Genomic DNA, 21,083 nt, shown 5'->3' with positions numbered 1-21,083 from the left:
CATATTGGGATTGGTAGTAAAATAAGGCTGGGAGATATAAAACAGGAAGGGGAGGAGTTTGAATGGGTAGAGCAGAATGTGGCTGGAATAAAGTGGATGAAGACTGATCTCTGGTGTCTCTCCTAAAATGTCTACAATGCAACTATTTTGGCGCCGAAGGTGGGATGGTGCTTTTGACTTTGTCTCCCCCACCACCTTTCCTTCAAACCCTGGGTGAGCCTGTGATTCCATTTACTTCTTGGATTAGAAAGTTTGATACATATGTACAAGCCATTCATGATGAGGAACTTCCAAAGGCAAGAAAGCGTGCATTACTTATTCATTGTTTGGGAGCAGAAGCTCAGAGAATATTCTATAATCTACCTATTGTGGATTATAAATATTTAAAAATTTAGGGGCCACTGGCCTTCCATCACCTGGAATTCTCCAAACCCCATCCAAATCTTTTTTTGCACACTCCTTTGTCCATACATGTTTTCCTTTCCAAAACTGTTGTATCTAGTTTTTTCAAGACTATAAGTAGTTAAATTTCCTGGTAAAATGAAATGCAGTTCATATTGAATCAGTCTCTGAGGGATAAAATGTTGAGTTTTCTTTTGCAGAAAAGGAGAACTGTTACCACATGAGGAACTCTCAGAATTAATAAATGTCCTGACACAATGTCCTGAGCGCATTTGACCAATATCGCTGCAGCTGCTACCGTCTGCAAACAGACTACTTCCCCCCCCTTTTCGACTGGATCCAACTGAACAGAGTAATAGGCAATAGGTCACATAGTATTTCCAAAGATTTGGCACAACACATCTGAGTCCATATCCTTATTCTTGTGAACATACAAACAAAGATTTCTCATAGTTGGGGAGTCCCAACATTGGGGTAGTGGACAATGCACATTTGAACTACATATATATCAATTTGGGGTCGAAGGCCTTCGATCACGGGAGAGTAAGTACTGTGACACACTAAGAGAGGTCATACGTGGCTTAATAATAATTTTTACTGGGGAAGCAGATTTCAACAAACCTACCTCTCTCTAACACTCCATAAAATAGGAGGTACAGCCAATTCAGAGGGAATTTGGAGGGAACAAATGGGAGCCCATAAATAGGCAATCAATTGTGACACCTTGGGTGCTGGCAGTACAATTCACAATCCCTCAGGTGAACAGTAGATGGTAGCATTTAACTTACATATGAGATCTCGTCCCAACAGATTGACTGGAAAACCTTGCATCAAAAAACAAAACAAAACACGTATGTTCAGTTGTCAAAAGACCAATTGAAATCAACAAATTGATTTCTTCACAGTCTGAGGCCGGCCTCGTATCAACCAGACATTCATACACACATCCATCAACAGTCAAAGACACCATTGGTTTGACAATGAACATGGACATAAAAGACAAATCAGACACTAGGGAAACAAGAATATATGTTGAATCACCCGGCTCATCATCAAAAAAAATTGACTGGGCATTTCTGATGAGATTTTTCCCTCAGCAGGAATTATTGGACCCTTGAATTTAAGTCCACGGAGCTTCAGTGGGCAGTCTCTTTTTATAATGGCCAATTTCTTTGTAATAATGACAAGAATTGTCTTCCTGTCCCTGTGGAAAACCACGTCCTTAAAAACAACAACACCTTTTTATTACAATTCTGATAATTCTGAGGAAAACCCTACCACCTGAGACGGAATCACTAAAACAACCAACCTACAAACTTATCTGTCTTTTTCATACTCCTTTTGTCTTTACTTCTACTTAAACACAAACTTTGCCAATGTAATCACTTCCAACAATGACTTTCCCTGTCATCCTGGAGACTTCTTGTAAAAATATTCTCTAATGTCTGTTATATTCTGATCTATGTATGACGCCACCAACTTTCTGTTTGCATTTGTTTCTGCCTCTGAAATAGCACCATTCTGTCTCAAAGACTTTGTCATTCTACTATAATAATCACTAGAACGTTCCTCAGGACCCTACTGCAACTGTTTCACGTTACTACACAGATTTTGAGCAGCCTTTTTCACATCTGTCAAAACAACTTTCTGATATCTCAACAAATTGTCAACCACTGACCAGCATGTCTCAAAGACTTTTCCTCAGAACTCAAGAATGTATTCAATAATTTATCAATATTCCCAACAGTTGATCTCTGTGTTTGAAAAATTATTTTCAGGCGTCTCAACACAATTCTGAATCTTCCCTTAAGAAGGGTGTATTAGTGTGCAAAGTAAGGATTTTCACTGCGATTGAAAGGAATAAAGAAGGAATAAGAGGCAAACTAGAAATCATATTTCCCCCCCCAGCCAAAGGAACGGGTAATATCATGGTGGAACTTAGACAGAGAAGTCAGGATGAAAAGAGATTCCAGACCTTGTTTAATTGAACAGAAGTGACAGAGAGGAGGAGAAAAGTTTCTTTTCCAGATTTAAGTGATTTAGGTTTTTGAGAATCCTCTTGTTTCAGTCATCAGATGTTTAATTTGGAATTTTGAACATTCTGATGGGTTTTTTTGTTATGTCATGTTTGCATTTGTCCTTCATAAGAACATAAGAACATAAGAAGAGCCTGCTGGATCAGGCCAGTGGCCCATCTAGTCCAGCATCCTGTTCTCACAGTGGCCAACCAGGTGCCTGGGGGAAGCCCGCAAGCAGGACCCGAGTGCAAGAACACTCTCCCCTCCTGAGGCTTCCGGCAACTGGTTTTCAGAAGCATGCTGCCTCTGACTAGGGTGGCAGAGCACAGCCATGGGGTGTCAGCTGGAATAGACTGACCTCCACCCATTTTAATTTTTATCCAGGAGTACCTCACAGCAGAGGCTTTATCTTCTACATTCAACTGGGACTCGAACCCAGTTAACACTGTTTATTAACAGCATACCTTGGAATATCTAGGATTTATTTTCTCTTTACCTGAAATGCCTAGGCTTTATATCCTCTTATCCAAATGAGTTTTGGAGTCTCATTGACTATGTCTCTTAAGAAATTTCATTACCTTAATCTTGTTGCCCAATGGCCTGCAACTTTATCGGTCCCACCGGATCCCAAGGTGAAGAGAACCCCAAAAGGTAAACTCACCTAGTGTGCACTGGGTTGTCTCCAATCTTCAGGAGCCGCTGGGAAACCAACCTAGTTCGTCCCATCTCGGGTGCCATTTGATGTAAGGGAAAATATTCCCTCTGGGATCTTTTCTAGGTACTGCAAATAACAGCCATTCGACAAGATGTAAAGTAATAAAAAATAGCAGCAATTTATTAGAGGAGCGGTAGTGTATTAACTCAGAGCTAAGACCTCAGTCAGAAAAAAACCAAACTGACTGGAGTCCCGAACACCAGATACAAGTTATTTTTATACATTTCTGGTTACATGCGTTGCATACCAGTTCCTGCATCATGGACACGTATTCTTGGCATACATAAGAACTTAGCACTTTGCTAGCCACACAGGCTATATGCTACAAACAAGCATGGCAAATATACTCTGCATAACCACAGAGGCACATTGTCTAGGACAAAGCAGGCTACTGGAACAAAGTTTGTGGTTAATAACAGGATGCTACATCGAATAAGCTGAAAGAAGAGGATGTGGTGCTCTGCTACTGCTGAAGTCACCAGGTAGGCAGATTTAACTGTGTGTACGTCTCTTGCTCGCCTGGAGCCTATGTTTGTCAATCACATGGTCTCAGAAATATGGGGTAACTTTAGCTCTTATCACAAATATGAGACAGCTTTGACTGCTTTAAGGAATTTCTTTGTGCCTAGATTCAATATTGTGGCAGAACGCTATAAATTTCACCAGCGGGGACAGAAGCATGGAGAAAACACATATCAATATATTGCTGCTTTAAGAGAATTAGCTGTTACTTGTAATTTTGGAAATATGGCAGAGGAAATGATTCGTGATCAGTTGATAGGGAAGACAGGGATGCCTCGCATAAGGGAACGCCTCTTGCTAGAACCTGACCTTACCCTGCAGAAAGCCATGACAATTGCTAGCCAGATAGAAACTGCAGTGGCAAAAGCGAAGTTAATGGGTCAAAGTATGACAGAACCTGTACATGCTGTGCAGCCTTTGCAACTGCAGAAGACAAAAAGATATTTGGGCAATGTTAAAGATGGTGCAAATAAAAATTTGCAACCTGCAAAATGTGTACAATGTTACCGCTGTGGTTCACTACAACATGTAGCAAATGATGCTAACTGCCCTGCAAAGGAAGCTCAATGCAGACAGTGCAAAAAGAAAGGAGATTTTGCACAGGTCTGCCAGAGTACCCAGTCCTTGCAACCTACAAATGAAGTTGCTGTACCAGACGTTACTGTTCTGAGTGTGGATGATCTTGCTCAGGCCTCTATAGTGGATAGATTGACATGCATTGTAACAGTGTCTGCCCTTGCAGAAAACACTTCTGAGGATATTGAGTTGATGTTAGACACAGGCTCTGCAGTTTCCATACTACCCAAGTCAGTTTACATGCAATACTTTTGTAGCTCACCACTTACAGCACCTAAACTGCGTCTCATAAGTTATTCAAGGAATCCAGTTGCAGTTCTTGGTTGTCTAGCAGCAACAGTAGCATTTGAGAAAAATGCTGTGGCAGCTGAATTCTATGTGGTACCAGAGGGAACTCCCATTCTGATCCAGACCATGTTAGAGCAGTTACAGAGGCCCCACCACCGAAAGATGTACAAACACTGCACTCCTTCTTGGGTCTTACATCTTGTTATGCAAAATTTGTGCCTGATTACGCATCTATAGTGGAACCTCTATGTCGGCTGCTCCTTGGATCTACAACCTGGGCTTGGACATCAGATGCACAAACCAGTTTTGATGCAGTGAAGTCTTGGATTGTACATAGCCTGGCACTAGCCTTATGTGATCCAGCATTACTTACTATTGTAACTACTGATGCCTCTCATTATGGGCTTGGGGCTGTTCTAACTCAAGTTCATAGAGACAAACAAGGAAGGACAGTTGCATTTGCATCCAGAACATTACAAGGGGCAGAAATGTCATACTCTACAGTTGAGAAAGAGGCACTGGCATGTGTCTGGGCCACAGAGAAATGGTGCACATATCTGTGGGGTCGCACATTCACATTACGCACTGACCACAGCCCTTTGACAACCTTGCTGACATCTAAAGGTTTAGAGAGAGCTGGAATGAGAATTGCTAGGTGGTCAGCTAAGCTGTTGGCTTTCACATACAGGATGGAGTACAGGCCTGGGACTGAGAGGGAAATGGCCACGCCACATGCGTAATGAGGATCAGACTCTGTTGCCTTTCTTTAATATACACAATGAGCTGTCTCTACATGATGGTCTTGTAATCCGTGGTACTCATCGTCTCATTGCCCCACCAGAGTTACAAGCAAAATTGATACAATTGGCCTATGAGACACACCAAGGGATTGTACGAACGAAGCAATGATTGTGTGATTTATATTGGTGGCCTGGTATGGATAAGCAGGTTGAAGATACTATTAAATCTTGTGTGACTTGCCAGCATCATGACAAGACTGCAAGCTGACCAAGAGAAGAGGAGGAGCTCTGGTGAGGCTCGGCGGTGCTCTCTGCGAGGGAGAAGGGACTTGGGATTCCTGACCCTGAAAGACCTGAGAGACTTGGGAGGCAGCTAACCAAGAGAGGAGGAGGAGCTCTGGTGAGGTAAGCAGCTCATCTGCATACTTTCTTTCCCATCAGGCTCAGCGGTGCTCTCTGCAAGGGAGAAGGGACTCAGGATTCCTGACCCTGAAAGACCTGAGAGACTTCGGAGGCAGCTGACCAAGAGAGGAGGAGGAGGAGCTCTGGTGAGGTAAGCAGCTCATCTGCATACTTTCTTTCCCATCAGGCTCGGTGGCACTCTCTGCGAGGGAGAAGGGACTCGGGATTCCTGACCCTGAAAGACCTGAGAGACTTCGGAGGCAGATGACCAAGAGAGGAGGAGAAGCTCTGGTGAGGCTCAGCGGCAAATTTAAATAAAACCAAAAAACCAAACCAAAATCCGTTCAACTAATTCCTGGCACTCACAAGAGAAACATCAAGACTGCCACTGACAACAGAAATAGGAAACAACAAACATAAAATGGAGGAGGATCAAGCAGTTGTCACCTGCAACGTGTGTGCTATGTTCATCTTCTTAACGGAAACCAGACGCGATTACACTTGCAGCAAGTGCAGATTGGTGGCACTCCTAGAAGAAAAGGTTAGGGGGCTGCAGCAACGCATAGACATCCTGTGACTTATCAGAGAAGATGAGGACTTCCTCGATAGAACACAAGAGGAATTAAGGGAGCGACACAAAGTACAGGAAGAAAGTGACAAGGAAGAACAGGACTGCAACAGCAACAAATCCCCGTGGAGGACTGTCACTGTAAGGGCAAGGAAAAACAGGAGGGATTCAGAAATGGAACTATGGAACTATGGAACAGTCTCCCTGAGGAAGTACGCCTGGCGCCGACTCTGCTCTCCTTCCGGCGCCAGGTCAAAACCTTCCTATTCTCTGAAGCATTTTAAGTTACACTGATTTAATTTTAAAAATGTTTATTGTGTTGGATTGTTGCTTGTATTTTAGTATTGTTTTGTTATTTATTGTATTTTTATGCTGTTTTATGTTCACCGCCCAGAGAGCTATTGCTAGTCGGGCGGTATATAAATTTAATAAATAAAAAATAAATAAATAAAAATAAATGATGCAACTAACAAATTGCTTTTAGCGTCTCTCAGCAGACAGCACCTCTGAAGAGCCTCAACAAACTCACCTGCATCAAGAGACACTGACTGCAGAGGAAGACTCCACACCCCAGAAGAAGGAAGCTCATGCAACCACTGCTCGCGGCAAAAAGAGGAGGGTGCTGGTGGTTGGAGACTCGTTGCTCAGGGGGGTAGAGGCACCGGTATGCCAGCCAGACAAAATGAATCAGGAAGTCTGTTGTCTCCCTGGGGCGTGCATCCGGGGCGTCACTGACAACCTGCCGAGGCTCATTGGGAAACAAGATAGGTACCCCTTTCTCCTCATCCATGTGGGCACGAACGACACGGCCAGAAACACCTTGGAACAGATCACCTCAGACTATGAGGCTCTGGGTAGGAAGGTCAAGCATTTGGGGGCACAGGTGGTCTTCTCGTCAATTCTTCCCGTGAAGCATAGAGGACTACAAAGGGAAAGGAAGATACTGCAGGTCAACGACTGGTTACGCAGATGGTGTCGATGGGAGAGGTTTGGATTCTGGGACCATGGACTAAGCTTCTTGGAGGGGGGACTGTTGGCAAGAGATGGGCTGCACCTCACGAGGACTGGGAAGAATCTCTTTGGCAGAAGTATGGCAAAACTCATCAAGAGGGCTTTAAACTGAAGCCTCTGGGGGATGGAGATGATAGCTTAAATACCGATCCAAAGACAGCGGGTTGTAAATGCAACGATTTGAAGGGTACAGCAGACACTGGGAGAGAAAAAGTGATGCATGGCAAAGCTCACGGTATATTAACGGAGGAATCCAATCGGGACAAAAGAGACTTCTGGTGTCTATATACCAACGCGCGGAGCTTGGGAAACAAGCAAGGGGAGCTTGAAGTCTTAGTGCATCAAGGCAAATATGACTTCATAGGGATAACAGAAACTTGGAGGGATGACTCCCATGATTGGAATATAGCCATTCAAGGATATAAACTCTACAGAAAGAATAGAAGCAACAGAAAAAGAGGGGGAGTAGCGTTATACGTCAAAGACAAATACACCTCTATGGAAATCCAAGACAGTGAACAAAGTGGTCCGATAGAGACCATTTGGGTAAAAATAAATGGAGAAACAAATAAAACCGACATGGTAGTAGGTGTCTACTACAGACCCCCTGGCCAAGAAGAGGTGGTAGACGAGGCCTTTCTCAAACAAATCTCTGAAATCTGAAATCAGAGGCTGGACAGCTATCTGCGGGAGATGCTCTAGCTGTGGATTTCCTGCTGTGAGCAGGGGGTTGGACTCAATGGCCTACAAGGCCCCTTCCAACTCTATGATTCTATGATTACTCTAATAAAACAAGAATTAATTTCATCCTCGTCTCCACCTCATGACTCTCACTCTGGGAAGGACAGCTTGACTCAGCCCCCATTCCTCTTCTCCGATGTTCCCATGACTGATAACATGGAGGAAAACGGCAGCGCAGGAGGGGGAATCACGGTCACCCTTGAGACCTTGTATGCCGAGATCCAGAACTGTAATGAGGAATCAAATATTGAGGATTTTAAATCTGTGATTCATCTCAGTGAACCAGAGTTTGGAAAGCCTGCAACATCAAAGATTCCTGGGAAACAGCCTCTCTGTGACCCCTGAGAACATATCGTGAAAGCCTGAGGGTATAGACTTCCTGTCTCCTATGGAAATTTGGGGAATGTTGCCCAGGAAGAATCAGGAGCTCCTTTCAAAAAAGAAACGGTTTTACACAAGGATTAGGATAATTTGTAACCTTTAGGAATCATCAGGAATCTACAGCAGGGAGATCACACCTGAATTTATCAGGAAATGGGTTGGTTCACATCTTCCTAGACACATTTACATTGAGGTCAATTTAGTGAGAAAAAGGTATAAAACATGAGGGGTTGAGAGGGGTCAGGGGTTCCTCCTTCTGGAGGGCTCAACAGCTGCTTTTCTTACCAACGCACGCTAGTATCTTTGGGACAATTTCAGAGCTAAGGATTTGAGTGATATCTTTAAAATCTAGTGCTGGTTACACAAGGGCAGAGCCTTTGGCTCATTGGGCTAGCTACGAAAGTCTCTGTCAGCCTTAGTCTTGCAGCAACTCTCCAGGAAAGGTATATGCAACTTCTGGACCTTTTTATTTCTTTTTTCTTTCGGTGTGGGTGAGCTTAATGTGAGAGTGTTCATAGGGTTAGTCTCTTTGCTTTAGTCTATCCAGTGTTGCTGAATGAATGAATAATAGTTAGAAAGCTGCTCATTGTTAACTGCAGTTGTAAACTGCAATATCTTTCTTTGTTTCTTCTCTTAATAAAACCACTCTTTATTTTACTTTCAGTCTGTGTGTCATTGGTTAAGGGTAAATTTATACATGTTCTGGGGGTGACATACGGGTAACTCAAGCCAAAGATCTGGTTGCTCTCAATAGGGGAACTTGCATTTCTAGTGAGCTCTGCTCATGAGGTTCAAGGTTCATTCGTAACAGAACCTTCGAGTCGTCACCCAGAATCTGCAAGTTGAGAACCAGAAATCCGAACCCTGATTGCCCAGAGAACTGCGGCGCCAGTCCTGATGAAGTCTCCCGTGGGTCTACCTTCATGTTATGGTTGCCAGAGTGACCAGTTCACCACGTTCCTAGCCCAGTGCGAATTGTACATTCGCATACGCCAAGCCGAGTTTCTGACCGATGATGCAAAGGTGGCATTCATCATCAGCCTCCTGGAAGGAGAGGCAACCAAATGGGCCACCCCGTACCTGATCAGAAATGACCCTGCTTTGCAACAGTATACCGCTTTCACGACTGCCATGTCTGAAGTGTTCCGTGATCCTCAACAGAAGAAGATGGTTGCTCTTCAACTGGGAACCTTGAAGCAAGGAAAGGGTTCCATGGGGGCGTACACCAACGCATTCCATGTTTTATCCCAAGAACTGGATTACAACAACCCAGCCTTGATGTACTTTTACAGGAATGGACTTAGCTTGGAAGTACTGGACAAGTTGGAGCACTCCACTCTGCCAAACACCCTGAAGGGCTTGATCCAGCTGAGTATGCAAATAGACAGTCGGCTCAAAGGCCGTCAGTTGGAGTGTAAAGCGGAAACCTCCCATACCCAGGCACCGTTACTTCTCCCCTGCGTGTGCTAACCGCCTAGCACTGGAACTTCAATGCCATCAGGGGAGGAGCCGATGCAAATCAGCAGGGCCAGACCACACTTGTTTGAGGAGGAGACGCAGAAGCGCAGGAAGAAGGGACTCTGTCTATACTGCGGGAAGGCGGGGCACTTGGCCCGAGGCTGTCCCGCCAAGACAGGAAGGCCCCAGGTGCCAGAAAACTACAAATTCCAGCTCTCATAGAGGCCAAAGAGTTGGGAGGCAATGGAACAACTTGGCCTCTGCAGCAACCCCTTCCGTCCCAAGGCACTCTGCTTATGTCTCTTCGGTTTACTCTGTCCTTGGGGCAAAGCTTTCAAGTCAAGGCTATGATTGACAGTGGGGCTTCATCCAGTTTCATGGACAGTGACTATGCTCGGGAGCATGGCATCCCAATCCGAGAATTGGAACAACCTCTTTCTGTTGAAACCATCAATGGACGGCCTTTAAAGTCAGGAAATGTGAACAGAGCAACAGAGGAATTAGAGATGGAGATCCCGGGGCATTGGGAAGAACAGTTGTTCTATGTGGCACCCTTGCCTCGTTTCCCTGTGGTGTTAGGAATGCCTTAGTTGGTGCAACACAATCCTACTGTCAGCTCTTCACTGAGACAGCAGTGTCAGTGGGGGTGCAGGCAGGGCTGGAGATTCCTTGGTAATTGCCTGGCTGTAAATCCTCAGCCGGCAGCTTGGCTATAAATCTGCCAGGCTAGCAAGGAGGAAGCAAGATAAGGGCAGAGGCCGTTCAAAGCTTACGTGCCAAGCCAGAAATCCAGAAGAGACGTCAGTGAAGGTCTGGGTCTAGTTTGCCGAGAGATCAGTCCAAGTCAAGGTTCAGGGGATAGGAAGACACACAGTGGTCACGCCTGACGTTGTAGTCAGCAACAAGCTGAAGCCAAGGTTTGACTTTTCAGGAGCAGGTTTGTTTGTTTGTTTATCATTAATTTTATTCAAATTTTCACACACAAAACAAACCAAAACAAAAAGAAACAGATTAAACAATAAAATAAAATGTTGACTTCCGATTTGTCGCAGATCAGTTATAGGTCTATGATATATAACAAACCTGTCTCTTAATATATTACAAAATCACTTTCCTCCAGTAGTTATCTTAATTAATCATCAAATCTCATTAACATCATTTTATTCTTTCTGCAAAAAGTCAAAGAGAGGTTTCCACTCCTTGAGAAATATATCCATCGATTTTTCTCCAAATAAACATGCCAATTAATCCATCTCATCAAGTCTGCTAGGACCAGTAATTTCAATAGCCATTTTTCCATTATCAGTGTTAATTCCATCTTCCAACTTCCATCCTTGCATCCATAATAATCTTGCTGTCATAGTCATATAGTAAGAGTCTGATAGGAACTTCCTTCATCACAAATATTTCCTTGCCATCAATTCTGAATGTGTTGCTGAAATATTGTTGTAAAGTCATATCTCTGTTCCTCTTTTTTACTAAATGCACTAGCACATCTCTTGAGAGTTTTTCCATTGTCACATATCTGGAATTAATTCTATAAATTTTCTCTTTTTCAAGTTCCATCAAATCATTACAGTCCAGAAATTCCATCGAAGCATTGATAACTTTATCTCTGATATCTTCATCAAATTCTCTAGGGACAACGCCGAATTCCAAACAGTAATCTTTATCTCCAGGAACCACAAACTCCAAATATTTTTCCAGTTCCACACTTGATATATCTGTTCCAATCTCCAGGACTTGCATCCTCCCTTTAATTTTTGCCATAAAGTCCAAATCTTTTTCCAATTCCACATTTGATATATCTGATCCAATCTCCAGAATTTGCTCCTTCCCTTTAATTTCTTTTTCATCTTCTATTGCTTGTCCATCTGCTTCTTTTCTCATATAATCCTTTATTTCTTTCAACTCCTGTTTCATTTTACCAAATTCAGTTACCATCTCTTGTCTACTCTGTCCCAGTTCTTGTTTCGTTATCTTAATCTCATCCATTATCTTCTGAAACATATCCAGAGGGGAAAACCCTTCCAGGGATACATCCAGGGTCTCTGCCACTTCTTTGATTGTCATTCTTAAAGCCGCAGAAAAAACCCTTCAAATTTCCAATATAGCCACAATTCCCAAGCAAAGTGTAATTTGCTTCTTTTTCCAGCAATAAGGGAGTTAATATTCTAGGCCTGTTGACATCATCTGGCCAGCACAGTTCTTATCTCCCGCACGTCCAAGAATGCAAAACAAATTTGGTTCACAGCGCCGAACAATTAGTAACATACACGAACAGCAGATTCGTCTAAAGAAAGTAGTCCAAGAAAAAGTAGTCCCAGACATATATCAATCAAATAATCATCTAGATCAGATTTTCTCTTCGGGTAAGTTGCCCCTCATCCGTTTTAATCTTTATAGTTTCCAAATTCAGGCCAGCTTTTTGCCATAAAAAATAAGATAAGCTTTTTAAATTTTCTTTCCTCCTCCTTAATTCCTTGTATGAAAGAGAGAAGTGTAACTCACCCAGGTATCTTGATTTCTGATTCTTAAACAAATCTCTTTTACTGTAGTAATTTAAACCAAATGATAAGATTAGACAGAAGAAAGCTCGCCCGTTGTGGATCATTTAAAAGAAAAAACGTCTCGCTATTTTCAGCCCAGCTTACTGGAAGTCCTAACTCCGTCCTCGGCTGCTAGGTATGCCTTCTTTTCCCAGGGAATTCCTGATCGATTCCAGCCACCGACAGCCCAACGAAGTTTCTGTGGATAATCTTCGGTTCACCCTTGCCTGGGAGAACATTTATACCAGTCAAAGTTCCCTTTTGACTGATTTTAAACTGAAAAAAGCTTCCTCTGAGACAGAGCTCATCTCAGAGGCAGCCACAGGTGGAGCAATCCTTCCAGGAAGTCAGTGGGGGTGCAGGCAGGGCTGGAGATTCCTTGGTAATTGCCTGGCCGTAAATCCTCAGCCGGCAGCTTGGCTATAAATCTGCCAGGCTAGCAAGGAGGAAGCAAGATAAGGGCAGAGGCCGTTCAAAGCTTACGTGCCAAGCCAGAAATCCAGAAGAGACGTCAGTCAAGGTCTGGGTCTAGTTTGCCGAGAGGTCAGTCCAAGTCAAGGTTCAGGGGATAGGAAAACACACAGTTGTCACGCCTGACGTTGTAGTCAGCAACAAGCTGAAGCCAAGGTTTGACTTTTAAGGAGCAGGTTTGTCAGCAGGTGTGAGCCATCAGCGTTTTGGCCTTAAGTGGACAGGCCTGCCCCTCTTCTGCCTGACCTTCTGTTGTCTACGTTCTGCAGGTGAAGGGGGAATCTCCTGTTCACTGTTTGCGTCTGGCTGAAGGGCTTCAGCTGTGTCTGGGGTGCTCTGCAGCTGAGGGGGAGAAGGAGCTCGGTTCTCAGGAGTTTCCTCCATTTCTCCTTCTGGGTCTGCTGCTTCTGGGTCTGCTGCTGTTACTCCCGAGTCATCCTCGTCTGATGAGTCCTCTGACGGGGCCATGACACCTACCATTTTCTGGGATGAGGCGGTGGTGGTGTTCCCCTCCAAGTATTGTCATCAGCACTGTCAGCCACCAAAGAGGCTTGGACTGGAGGTGGTGGCTGGAGTGCTTCCTCAGAAGGAAGCATCCTTACCCATAAAGTATGAGGAGTTTTGGGACGTGTTTGACAAAAAAGAGGCGGATCAACTGCCTCCTCACTGCCTTTGTGCCATTAATTTGATGCCAGAAGCACACATGGCCACTGGAAGGATCTACTTCTTGTTGGAACCAGAGTTAGCAGTGCTGACGGAATTCTTGGACAGCAATCTGAAGAGAGGCTTCATTCGCCCCTCACAGTCCACGGCCGGGATGCCCTTGTTGTTTGTCAAAAAGAAAAGCATGGAGTTGCACCCATGTAATGATTACCAAGCACTGTATCAAATCACCATCCCCAACAGCTACCCTTTGCCTCTCATCAGGGAGATGTTGGAGCAACTGCAATCCGCCAAGATATATACCAAGCTGGACTTGAGGGAGGCTTATAACCTGGTGTGGATGAAAGGGGGGATGAATAGAAAACTGTGTTTAAGATGCGCTATGGACAGTTTAAGTATCTGGTGATGCCCTTCAGATTGTCTGGTGCTCCAGGGGTCTTCCAAAATTACATGAACGACATCTTTAGGGACTATGTGGATCGTTTTATGATCTTGTATTTAGATGATATTCTGGTTTACTCGGATTCCCCAGAGGAGCATGAAGCAAACATGGAAGCTGTGCTGCAGAGGCTGTGGGAGCACTGTCTCTATGCCAAGTTGGAAAAGTGTGGTTTTGATCTGACCACGTTGGACTTTTTGGGGTATTGCATTTCACCAGCAGGGGTGGAGATGGATCCAGGGAAGGTTCACTGCATCCTCACATGGCAGCCCCCCAAAACCAAGAAGGACCTACAGGAAACGGATGTGTTGGATGTGGCCATCAGCACGGTGCTTTTACAACCAGCACAGAAGAGGGGGAGGTTTGAGGTCAAGCACCTACTTCTCAGGGATTGACTGACTGATTCTGAGCAAAACTACACAGTGTGGGAAAAGGAATTGTTGGCCATCCAGGATGCCTTTGAAACACGAGATTGAGGCGAGCATGTACCATCGGAACTTAGAGAGCCTCCACACCACCCGCAAGCTCAACCAGAGACAGGTGTGTTGCGCTCAGTTCTTCACCTGCTTTCACTTCAAAATCCATTACATTCCTCAAGCCCAGAACAAGAGGGCAGATGCCTTGTCTCACAAGCCTGAGTATCTGGAAAATCCCACCCCAAAGTTGCCACAGTTCATCATTTCCCCCGAGAGGGTGGTAGTCGGTGCATGTCAGGATTCCTGGGCGTCTGATCTACAGGCGGCACAAGAGCAGAATCCATTAGTCAAAGAGAAGCTCTCTGACTTAGCCACGCAGTCTGGTTTGGGGCAAGAGGACTTTACTTGGAAAGAAGGGGTGTTATATTACAGGGATGCCATTTGTGCCCCTGGGAGAAACGTGAGCCAGAGTGCTGCATCAGTGCCATGACTCTCCCACCACAGGGCACTTTGGGGTCTTTAAGACTTTACAAGCAGTAACCAGGGAGTTTTGGTGGCCCCGGATGAAGAAGGAAGTGGAGCACTATGTTTGATCTTGTCCCACTTGCACACGGGCCAAACACACCGCAGGATGGCCGGTGGGGTTTCTAGAACCACTTCCCACTCCGCAGGGGCCCTGGCAGATGGTCATCATGGACTTTATCACCGAACTCCCTACTTCGCCAGGAAAGACCACAGTGTTGGTAGTGGTGGATGCCTTCACGAAAATGTCTCATTTCATCCTGTGTACTGGACTCCCCAATGCACAAGAGACAGTCCATTTGTATGTGCAGCATGTGTACCGGTTGCACGGTCTGCCAGACAGTCTGGTCTGTAATCGAGGGACACAATTTACCGCACGATTCTGGCGTGTGATGTGGCAATTACTACAGAGTAAACTGAGACTGTCTTCAGCTCATCACCCACAAACTGATGGGCAAATGGAAAGAGTGAATGTTATCCTAGAACAATATTTCTGCTGTTATGTTAGGTACCAGCAAGATAATTGGATCTCCTGTTTACCATTGGCGGAGTTTGCTTATAACAGTGTCGTGCACACTCACATGTGACAGACTCCTTTCTTTGTCAACCTAGGGTATCGCCCTTGAGCTTTTGCTGCCCCGCAAGTCAACCCATCTGTCCCGGCAGCAGCGGAGTTCATACAAGAGCTTCAAGCAATGCAACAACTGCTGAAGGAGCAGTTGAATCGGGCCAAGGAGGATTATAAGAGAGCCGCTGACCAGCATCACCAACAGCGGCCCTCCATCCAAGTGGGGGACAGAGTGTGGCTGTCTACACACTATTTGCCTATGCTGGGTCGCTGCCACAAGTTGTAGGATCTTTTAGAATATTTTTAGGAAAAAAAGTGTGTGTTGCAGGATCGAAGAGTGGGACCTTTTGGAGTGGAAGCGCAAATCAACCCGTTGGCTTTCCGCCTGAAGCTGCCTCCCACCTTCAAAATACACCCTGTGTTTCATCACTCCCTGTTGACGCTGGAGCATTCCCCCAACCCACACCGAGCACAAGTGGGGCCATCTCCCCCTCTCACAGTGAATGGGCAGAAGGAGTACAAGGTGGAGCAGATCCTAGACTCATGGAAGTGCCGGGGCTGCCTCCAGTACCTAATACACTGGAAAGGATATGATCCATCCGAATGTTTTTGGGAAACTGCAGATGACATTCATGCACTGGACTTGGTGAGAGACTTCCATGAAGCTTATCCTAACAAGCCCAAACCTCGGGGGTGGGGGAAAATGGTGCATGGAGGGGGGATGATGTCGAGCCCAGCTCTCTCAGGAGGATCAAGGAAGGGGGCTGGGCAAGCTTCAGTTTCCTCAGCTAGGGCAGGGGGAAGGATGTTGGGACTTTCGAGGACAATGAGGGAGTGGGTATGGTTGACACTCTGCCAGTTCCCATGGACAGTTCTCCCACTGAAGAAGACCTTGCCCCACCTACAGACACCCCAACAGAGCCATTGGGGTATGTCCTGGCGCTCGTGCCAGCTCCAACCCCCCTGGGCTCCCCGCCTGGCACTTCAAACACTTCCCTGCCTCCTGAAGCCGAGCCGACACCTATCGAGACTGTCTTGTCAGACGAGCCGACGGAGTGGTTTGGTCAGAGGGAGGTTCCTTGAAGGAGTCAGAGATTATGGGAGAAGACCTTTCCTACTTAAGGCGGTGCCCCCCTGACTCAGGTGCAGAGCATGCTTACGTAGCTTAGTTAGGGATAGCAGTGAGTTAGCATAGCTAAGTCTATGAAGCATGCTGCCTTCGATGTATCAATTACTCTAATAAAACAAGAATTAATTTCATCCTCGTCTCCGCCTCCTGACTCACACTCTGGGCAGGACAATGTCTGACCTTCTCTGTCAAACTGTGCCCAGACAAAATTCTCTATGTCTCTCTCATTGACAAACACAGGCTGTCATCCAATACACACCTGGGAGTAAATTCCATTGAACCCAATGGAGCTTACTTCTCTGAGTAGACATGCTTTGGATTGCAGCCTTAATCTGCTCCTGGTTGGGAATGGATTATTTATTTTATTACATTTTTTAGACCGCCCTATAGCAATAAGCTCCCAGGGCGGTGTACAGCATAATAAAACAGGTTAAGATACAAGTGGATGTAAATACAATACAACATGAAACATAATTAAAATTTTCAAATTTAAATACAAATTTTAAAATTTTTAAAATGCCTGGGCAAAGAGGTAAGTCTTTACCTGGCGCCGAAAAGATAGCAGAGAAGGCGCCAGGCGTATCTCGTCAGGGAGGGGGTTCCAGAGTTCGGGGGCCACCACTGAGAAGGCCCTAGCTCTAGTTATCGTTCTCTGTGCCTCCCTATGTGTTGGGACACGGAGAAGGGCCTTCGACGTCGAGCGCAGCGACTGGGTAGGTACATAGCGGGAGAGGCGTTCTGCCAGGTATTGCGGTCCGATGCCGTTAAGGGCTTTATAGGTAAGAACCAACACTTTGAATCTGGCCCGGAAACACATTGGTAGCCAGTGCAGCTGGGCCAGGACAGGTGTTATATGATCAAATTTTTTAGTCCCAGTAAGAACTCTGGCCGCAGCATTCTGCACCAGCTGAAGTTTCCGAACCGTCTTCATAGGTAACCCTACGTAGAGTGCATTACAGTAGTCCAATCTAGAGGTTACCAGAGCATGGATAACTGTGGCGAGGTTCTCCCTCTCCAGATAGGGTCGTAGTTGGGCTACCAGCCGAAGCTGGTAGAACGCATTCTGTGCCACCGAGGCTACTTGAGCCTCCAGTGACAGGAGCGGATCTAATAAGACCCCCAAACTACGGACCTGCTCCTTTAGGGGGAGTGTAACCCCATCTAGGGCAGGTTGGACATCAACCATCTGGGCAGAGAGCCCCCCCACCAACAGCATCTCAGTCTTGTCAGGATTGAGTCTCAGTTTATTAGCTCTCATCCAGTCCATTATCGCAGCCAGGCAGCAGTTTAGTACATTAACAGCCTCACCTGAAGAAGATGAAAAGGAGAAGTAGAGCTGCGTATCATCAGCGTATTGCTGGAAACGCACTCCAAATCTCCTAATGACCTCGCCCAGTGGCTTCATATAGATATTAAAGAGCATGGGGGACAGAACTGAACCCTGTGGGACCCCATATTGGAGTATCCAGGGATTCGAGTAATGCTCCCCAAGCACCAACTTCTGGCGACGATTCTCGAGGTAGGAGCGCAGCCACTGCCAAGCAGTGCCTCCAACTCCCAAATCCGAGAGTCGCTCCAAAAGAATACCATGGTCGATGGTATCAAAAGCCGCTGAGAGATCAAGGAGAACCAACAGAGTTACACTCCCTCTGTCTTTCTCCCGACAGAGGTCGTCATACAGGGCGACCAAGGCTGTTTCTGTACCAAACCCCGGCCGAAAGCCCAATTGACATGGATCCAGATAATCAGTTTCATCCAAGAGAGCCTGGAGCTGGCGAGCGACCACACGCTCTAAAACCTTGCCTAGGAACGGAACATTTGCTACCGGTCTATAGTTGTCAAGATTTTCAGGGTCCAAGGAGGGTTTCTTTAGGAGCGGTCTCACCACCGCCTGTTTCAGGCAGGGTGGTACCACTCCCTCTCGTAAAGAGGCATTGATCACCTCCTTGGCCCATCCGGCTGTTCCGTTCTGCTAGCTTTTATTAGCCATGAGGGGCAAGGATCCAGAGCAGAAGTGGTCGCCCGCACCTGTCCAAGCACCTTGTCCACATCCTCGAGCTGTACCAACTGAAATGCATCCAATAAAACAGGACAGGACTGTGCTCCGGACACCTCATTAGGCTCAACTGCTACAATAATGGAGTCAAGGTCCCGGCGGATGTTCGTGATCTTATCTTGGAAGTGTCTTGCAAACTCATTACAGCGGGATGCAGCTGCTGTGGGAGGAGCGAGCAAGGAAGCAATTTTCTCAGCTAGGAAGGCAACAACACCATGTTAAAGGTAACTTGGTTTATTTGGCAGTAAGCTTCCTTGATCACAGTGGGGCTTGCTTATGAGTAAACATGCAAATGATTGGGTTGCATGACACTATAGCAGATTTATCTTGACAATACAGATTGTTAATTTCTTTCTTTGGCTGGATTGTATGACAAGATTAGAGATAAGAATGATAGTTAAATTATGATAGTTAAATAATTCATGTGAGTTAAGAACATTTCATTATTCTAGATACACCTTGGGGTGGAGAAGGCATGGGAGGATCTTTCAACAAATGATCTTCAAAAACCACAACATGCTTTTCAAAAAATTCCTTCATGAAAATAAGCTTTCAATGGGGAAGGGCCATAGCCCAGTGACAGAAGATCCCAGGTTGAATTCCGGGAATCTCCAGGGAGGGCTGGAAGAGATTCTTGCCTGAAACCCTGGATTGCTGCTGCGAGTCAGTGTCAACAATATTGAGCAAGATGGACTCATTATAAGGCAGTTTCCTGTCTCCCAGTCTATCTTCCTAGACTTGCTTAACTTCTTTCTTTAATATACGGAGAGAGTGTTGTCTTAAAAAAGAGAAAAATAAGTTCCCTGTATTAGCCTCATGTGACAAAGGCCGGCCGGCCTGTGAAGTCTGTGACCAAAAAAGCCTATCAGCCATGCAGGGGGTTTGTCAGACACTTGACAAAACTCCTATTTGCTGTCTGTGTGAAATTACAAAAATGCAGGTTGTGAAGTACTTGCAGGCCACAGTACTTGGCTGGTCAGTGTTGTTTTTTTGGGGGGAGAGAGATAATAGAATCATATAATTGTAGAGCTGGAAAGGGCCTAGAAGGCCATGAAGTCCAACCCCCTGTTCAGTGCAAGAATCCAAATCAAAGCATTCCTGACAGATGGCTGCCCAGCTGCCTCTTGAATGCCTGCAGTGTTGCAGAGTCCACTACCTCCATAGTCATATGGCTCTAACAATTAGGACGTTTTTCCTGATGTCAGTCAAAATCTGGCTTCTTGCAACTTCAGCCCATTATTCCGTGTCCTGCACTCTGGGATGATCGAGAAGAAATCCCGGCCTGCCTCTGTGTGGCAACCTTTCATGTACTTGAAGAGTGCTATCATATCTCCCCTCAGTCTCCTCTTCTCCAGGCTAAACATGCCCAGTTCTTTCAGTCTCTCCTCATAGGGCTTTGTATCCAGTCCCCTGATCATCTTAGTTGCCCTCCTCTGAACCTGTTCCAGTTTGTCTGCATCCCTCATGAAGTGTGGAGACCAGAACTGGATGCAGAACTCAAGATGAGGCCTAACCAGTGCTGAATAGAGGGGAACTAATCCTTCATGCGATTTGGAAACTATACACCTGTTAATGCAGCCTAAAATAGCATTTGCCTTTTTGCAGCCACATCACACTGTTGGCTCATATTCAGCTTGTGATCAATGACAATTCCAAGAACCTTTTCACATGTCGTATTGCTGAGCCAAGTATCCCCCATCTTATAACTGTGCATTTGGTTTCTTTTTCCTAGGCGTAGAACTTTACATTTATCCCTGTTGAATTTCATTCTGTTGTTTGCAGCCCAAAGGTCCAGCCTATCAAGGTTCCTTTGAATTTTGTTTCTGTCATCCACGGTATTAACTGTGCCCCCCAATTTTGTATCATCTGCAAATTTGATAGGCATGCTCTGTACCTCTATCTTGGTATAGTGATAAGAATGCCAGACTTCGACTGAAGAGGCTGCATTTAGATCCTGACTCACAGCGTCCTGTGAAGATAAACTGGAATGCCATGAGTACTAAGCATGTTGCTTATATACCAGCTCCAGTATCAGAACCGGATATGCCTCTGAATACCAGTCGCTCTGGAACAACAGTGGGTTGGTTCAGACTAAAGATTTATCTGGTCTTCCTTGAGGGGATTTTTGGATTGTAAATTTCTCAAGTCATGAAACTGTCATCCTTATCCGCTTAGTAAACCACCATGTACATTGGTGGTGCAATGTGAATAACAACAATAATAACAATAAACAACTGTGCATTTCTGTTTGTGTGTGTGTGTATGCATAGAAAACGCTGACTTTTGCATGGCTCAAATGTAGTCTGCTCTAATAAGGGTAAGACTCATTTTTGTTGCTCTGTGCAATTTTTGCGCCTGCCTTCTTCTTGCCCCTGCCAGTCACTGGCACATATCCTCCAGAAGATTGCCCATGGGAGCATGTAGACTTTAGGCCAGGGCTGGCACAAG

Source organism: Rhineura floridana, chromosome 4 (genome assembly GCF_030035675.1).
Source record: "Rhineura floridana isolate rRhiFlo1 chromosome 4, rRhiFlo1.hap2, whole genome shotgun sequence".
Classification (NCBI taxonomy): domain Eukaryota; kingdom Metazoa; phylum Chordata; class Lepidosauria; order Squamata; family Rhineuridae; genus Rhineura; species Rhineura floridana.
This window is presented reverse-complemented; position numbering follows the sequence as displayed.